The sequence below is a fragment of the Apodemus sylvaticus genome, chromosome 1 (genome assembly GCF_947179515.1).
Source record: "Apodemus sylvaticus chromosome 1, mApoSyl1.1, whole genome shotgun sequence".
Classification (NCBI taxonomy): Eukaryota; Metazoa; Chordata; class Mammalia; order Rodentia; family Muridae; genus Apodemus; species Apodemus sylvaticus.
The window spans coordinates 21467757-21474297 of record NC_067472.1 but is presented as its reverse complement, the minus strand read 5'-3'; positions in this window follow the sequence as shown (position 1 = coordinate 21474297).

Below are 6541 nucleotides of genomic sequence, written 5' to 3'. Positions count from 1 at the left end.
CTCAATAAAATACTCACAAACCAAATCCAAGAACACGTCAAGAAAATCATCCAAGATGATAAAGTAGGCTTCATCCAAGAGATGTTGGGATCATTCAACCTTTGAAAACCTGTCAATGTAATTCACCATATAAACAAACTGAGAGAAAACAAACAAACAAAAACCTCACGATCCTCTCATTAGATGCTGAAAAAGCCATTTAAAAAATCCAACACTTTTTCATGACAAAAGTCTTGGAGGGATCAGGGATATAAGGCACATAGCTAAACAAAATAAAGACAATATACAGAAAGCCACAGGTAACATAAAATTAAATGAAGAGAAACTTAAAGCAACATCACTAAAATCAGAGATAAGACAAGGCTGTCCACTCTGTCCATATCTATTCAACATATTACTTGAAGTTTTCTCTAGAACAATAAGACAACCAAAGGAGATACAAACTGGAAAGAAGTCTAAATATTACTATTTGTGAATGATATGATAGTGTACATGAGCACCCCCCAAAAAATTCTACCAGGGAATTCCCTCAGCTGATAAACACCTTCACCAAAGTGTCTAGATACAAAGTCAACTCAAAAAAATATCAGTAATCATTCTATATACAAACAATAATGGGCTGAGAAAGAAATCAAGGAAACAACATACTTCACAATAGTCATAAATAACATAAAATATCTTGGTGCAAGTGAAGTGAAAGATCTGGATGGCAAGAAATTTAAATCCCTGAAGAAAGATCTTGAAGACCTCAGAAAATGAAAAGATCTCCCATGTTCACGGACTGGTAGGATTAATGTAGTGAAGATGGCCATCTTTCAAAAGCAATCTACAGAGTCAGTGCAATTTCGAACAAAATCTCAATACAATTCTTTACAGACCTTGAAAGAACAACAGCCAACTTCATGTGAAGAACCAAAGAGTCCAGGATAGCCTTTTTTAAATCCTGTACAATAAAAGAACTTTTGGTGTTATCACCATCCGTGATTTCAAACTCTACTACAGATCAATACTAATAATAGAATAAAAGCTGACAGGTTGATCAATGGAATTGAATAGAAGGCCAAGAAGTAAATCTACACATTTATGAACACCTGATTTTTTTATAAAGAAGCCAGAAATACACAGTGGGAAACAGAAAACATCTTCAACAAATGGTGCTGGTCTAACTGGATGTTAGCATGAGATCAAAAATTCAAGTGACAGCTCATGCTGGCAAGTATTGGAGTAGGAGGAAAATTTCTCCATTGCTGGTGAGAATACAACTCTGTACATCCACTTTGGAAATCACTAAGGCAATTTCTCAGAAAACTGGGAATTGATCTAGCTCAAGACCCAGCTATACCATTCCTGGGTGTATACCCAAAGGATGTTCCACCATACCACATGAACACTTCCTTAACTATGTTTATAGAAGCTTTATTCATAATAGCCAGAAATTGAAAACAACATAGATGTCCCTCAACTGAAAAATGGATGAAGAATGTGTGGTATTACTCAGCTGTTAAAAAAAAATGACACCATAAAATTTGCAGGCAAGGTTTGGAGAGATGGTTCAGTGGCTGAGAGTACTGACTGTTGTTCCACAGGTCCTGAATTCAATTCCCAGATCACAACTATCTGTAATAGGATGCCCTCTTTTAATGTGTCTGAAGTCAAGTGCAGTGCACTCACTTATAAATAAAATAAATAAATCTGTAAAAAAGAAGCTATGCACATTTCTAATTCCAATATGCCTTTATTTTAAAAATGAAAATCTTTTTTAAAAAAAAGAAATTTGCAGGCAAATGGATGGAACTAGAAGAAATCATCCTGAGTGTGGTAATCCAGACCCAGAAAGATAAACATGATATGCCCTTAATTATAAGTGTATATTAGCCATAAAGTAAAGGATAATTACACTATAATCTACAACACTATAATCACACACCATATATAATATATATAATCACACTATATTCTCTAGCATGTAATAAGGATACATGCTCCACTGTGTTCATAGCAGTCCTATTTATAATAGCCAGAAGCTGGAAAGAACCCAGGTGTCCCTCAACGGAGGAATGGATACAGAAATGTGGTATATATATATACACAATGGAGTACTATTCAGCCATTAGAAATAATGAATTCATGAAATTCTTAGACAAATGGATGGAACTGGAGAACACCATCCTAAGTGAGGTAACCCAGTCTCAAAAGAATACTCATGGTATGCACTCACTGATAAATGTATAGTAGCCTAGAAGTTTGGAATACCCAAGACACAATGCACATATCAAATGATGCCCAAGAAGAAGGAAGGAGTGGCCCCCAGCCCTGGAAAAGTTCAGTGCAGCAGTGTTTCGGAATACCAGAACAGGAAGTGGGAAGGGGTGGATTGGGGAACAGGGGGAGGAAAGAGGGCTTATGGGACTTTCAGGGAGGGGGTATCCAGGAAAGGGAAACTCACTTGAAATGTAAATAAAGAATATATCGAATAAAAAAAAAAAAGAAAAAAAGACCAAAATCTAAACTCTAAATTGTGTTAAACATGTGGATGTTAATATATAAAATATGCTTTCACATAAAAGCTGGCAACTATTATATATTTTGAATGTGTGCACTTCATTAAAATGTTTGCTTTGACTATTAAAGAAAAGAAATTTGCAGGCAAATGAATGGAACTAGAAGAGATCATCCTGAGTGTGGTAATCCAGACCCAGAAAGATAAACATGCTATGCCCAATTATAAGTGTATATTAGCCTAAAGGATAATCATACTTTAATCCACAGACCCAAAGAAGCTAAGTAACAATGAGGGCTCAAGAGGAGAAATATGAATCTCACTGTGACAGGGAAATAGAATAAACGTTGCAGGTGGATGTGGGGAGGAAACTGAATGGGGGAGGTGGAGTTTAGAGCAGAAGGAATCAGGTGATAGGAAGAGGGAGTGGGAAAGTATGGAGAGAGACAACCGGAATCAGGAGGCATTTCTGGGTTGAGCTAGAAACCTAGGGCAATGGAAACTCCCAGGAATCTATGAGGGTCACACTAGCTAAGTCTCCTAGCAATTGAGGATATGGAGCCTGAACAGGCCACCTCACATAATCAGGCAAGACTTCCAGTGGAAGGATTGAGATATTAACCTAGCCACAAAAAGCTTAGACCTACAATTTGTCCTACCTACAAGATGTGGTGGGGTATAGATGGTAGAAAAAAATTATGGGAGTAGCCAACCAATGATGGTTCTAGCTTGAGACCTATGCTATGAGAGGGAACCCACCCCTGATATTGCCCAAAAGGCCAAGAGCCAGAGACTGGATAGCCCAGAAACCCATAACAGAACCAAAAATGAATGGAAAAAGTCAATGAAATGATTCCTAATGATATTCTATTATATATACTCTTAGATTAGGCTCTAGCCCAATTGTCATCAGAGATGCTTCAAACAGAGACACAGACAAACAGATACAGAGACTCACAGCCAAACATTGGGTGGGACTTGGGGAATATCTCTGAAGAGGAGGAAGGATTGTAGGAACCAGAAAGGTCAAGGACAACACAAGAAAACACACAGAATCAACCAATCTGAACCCATAAGGGTTCACAACGACTGAACCACCAACCAAGGAGGAGCCTGCAAGGGGATAACATAGGCCCTTCACACATGCTACAATTGTGTAGCTTGGTCTTCTTGTGAACTCCTGACAGTGAGAGCAGGAGCTGTCCCTTACTCTAGCCTGCCTTCAGGACCCTTACCTCCTACTTGATTGCCTCATCTAGCTTTAATAAAAGAGGAGGTGCCTAGTCTTATAGCAATTAGATATACCATGGCTGTTTAGTATCCATCATGGCCATAACTTTTAAAGAGAACAGAGGAGAAGTGGATGGGGAGGTGGGAAGAAGAGAGGTGTGGCAGGGAGGGACTTGGGAGAGTAGGCATTTTGCCTTGACTGAGCATCAGAGTGGAGCTGGCTCTGGAGATATGGGAGCAGGTCCTGAGAGCATGAGAGCAGAAGAGCTGGCCCTGCCTCCTGTCAATGGCTGCACTGGATGGCTTACCATAGCAGTGCTGGAGAGCTGGCCCTGCCCCCTGTCAATGGCTGCACTGAATGGGTTAGCCACAGCAGTGCTGGAGAGCTGGCCCTGCCCCCTGTCAATGGCTGCACTGAATGGGTTAACCACGGCAGTGCTGGAGAGCTGGCCCTGCCCCCTGTCAATGGCTGCACTGGATGGTTTAATCATGGCAGTGCTGGAGAGCTGGCCCTGCCCCCTGTCAATGGCTGCACTGAATGGGTTAGCCACAGCAGTGCTGGAGAGCTGGCCCTGCCCCCTGTCAATGGCTGCATTGGATGGTTTAATCATGGCAGTGCTGGAGAGCTGGCCCTGCCTCCTGTCAATGGCTGCACTGAATGGGTTAGCCACAGCAGTGCTGGAGAGCTGGCCCTGCCCCCTGTCAATGGCTGCACTGGATGGGTTAACCATGGCAGTGCTGGAGAGCTGGCCCTGCCCCCTGTCAATGGCTGCACTGGATGGGTTAACCACGGCAGTGCTGGATAGCTGGCCCTGCCCCCTGTCAATGGCTGCACTGGATGGGTTAATCACGGCAGTGCTGGAGAGCTGGCCCTGCCCCCTGTCAATGGCTGCACTGGATGGTTTAATCATGGCAGTGCTGGAGAGCTGGCCCTGCCCCCTGTCAATGGCTGCACTGAATGGGTTAGCCACAGCAGTGCTGGAGAGCTGGCCCTGCCCCCTGTCAATGGCTGCACTGAATGGGTTAACCACAGCAGTGCTGGAGAGCTGGCCCTGGCCCCTGTCAATGGCTGCACTGAATGGGTTAGCCACAGCAGTGCTGGAGAGCTGGCCCTGCCCCCTGTCAATGGCTGCATTGGATGGGTTAACCACAGCAGTGCTGGAGAGCTGGCCCTGCCCCCTGTCAATGGCTGCACAGGATGGCTTACCATGGCAGTGCTGGAGAGCTGGCCCTGCCCCCTGTCAATGGCTGCACTAGATGGTTTACCATGGCAGTGCTGGAGAGCTGGCCCTGCCCCCTGTCAATGGCTGCACTGGATGGGTTAGCCACAGCAGTGCTGGAGAGCTGGCCTGGTATGGATAAGGGAAAGCAGACAGGCTGACAAGCTCAGCTGCCACCCAGGATCCAGGTTCAGGGCTTAAGCTGGCCCACCCAAAGATCTCCATCATCTGTGAACTGTTGCCACACATGAAAATTCTGGTACCACTGATCCAAAACTGCAGGATCTCTGTGACACAGGACAACAGCAGGATAACCAGGAGGAGTCCAGGACTGATGGTGTCACAAAATCCAGAGACCTCAAACCAAACCAATGACAGTACAATGATCATTTGAAAGTGATGAGATGTTTTTCCTGCTTACTTTTGCTTGTTGTTGGGTTTTGTTGCTGCTGCTGCTGTTTGTGTGTTCTTTATTTGGTGTGGGGAGGTTATAAAGGCAGAGGATGAATGTGAGGGAATGAGGAGATGAGTGGGACTGGGGTGCATGATGTGAAACTCAGAAAATAAAGTTTTTTAATTTATTTATTTTTTTACATTCCATATTTTACTCCCCACCCTCCATGCACCCTCTGACTAGTCCACATCCCATACGTCCTCCCCACCGCCTTGTCTCCACATGGATGTCCCTACCCACCACCCCACCTGATCTCTAAACTCCCTGGAGCCTCCAGTCTCTTGAGGGTTAGGAGCATCATCTCTGAATGAACACAGACCCGGCAGTCCTCTACTGTATGTGTGTTGGGGGCCTCATATCAGCTGGTGTATGCTGCCTGCTTGGTGGTTCAGTGTTTGAGAGACCTCAGGGGTCCCGATTAGTTGAGACTGCTGGTCCTCCTACAGGGTCACCCTTCTCCTCAGCTTCTTTCAGCCTTTCCTTAATTCAACCACAGGGTCAGCAGCTTCTGTCCATTGGTTGGGTGTAAGTATCTGCATCTGACTCTTTCAGCTACTTGTTGGATCTTCCAGAATGCAGTCAAGCTAGGTCCCTTTTTGTGAGTGCTCCATAACCTCAGTAACAGTGTCAGGCCTTGGGGCCTCCCCTTGAGCTGGATCCCACTTTCGGCCTATCTCTGGACCTTCTTTTCCTCAGACTCCTCTCCATTTTCATCCCTGTAATTCTTTCAGACAAGAACAATTGTGGGTCAGAGTTGTGACTGTGGGATGCCTCCCCTCCCTCATTTGATGTCCCGTCTTCCTGCTGGAGGTGGCCTCCCCTTGGTAGGCATGATTTTCCCTTGTTATCTCTGTGTGTGCACACACATCTACCTATGTGTTTACATACATAATCACACATATCACTTATGAAGAAATCTACAAGAGAAATGTAGCAAGTTATGGAAAAAAGTATATATGAAAACTTTCAAGAGATTATTCTCCTAGATAATGACACAGGAATGAGTTGCCTGTGATTCACTTCCTTCATCCAGAGACTTCCCCACCTGGGGATACATCCATACACATTCACCAAACCCAGACACTATTGTGGATGCCAACAAGTGCTTGCTGACAGGAGACTGATATAGCTGTCTCC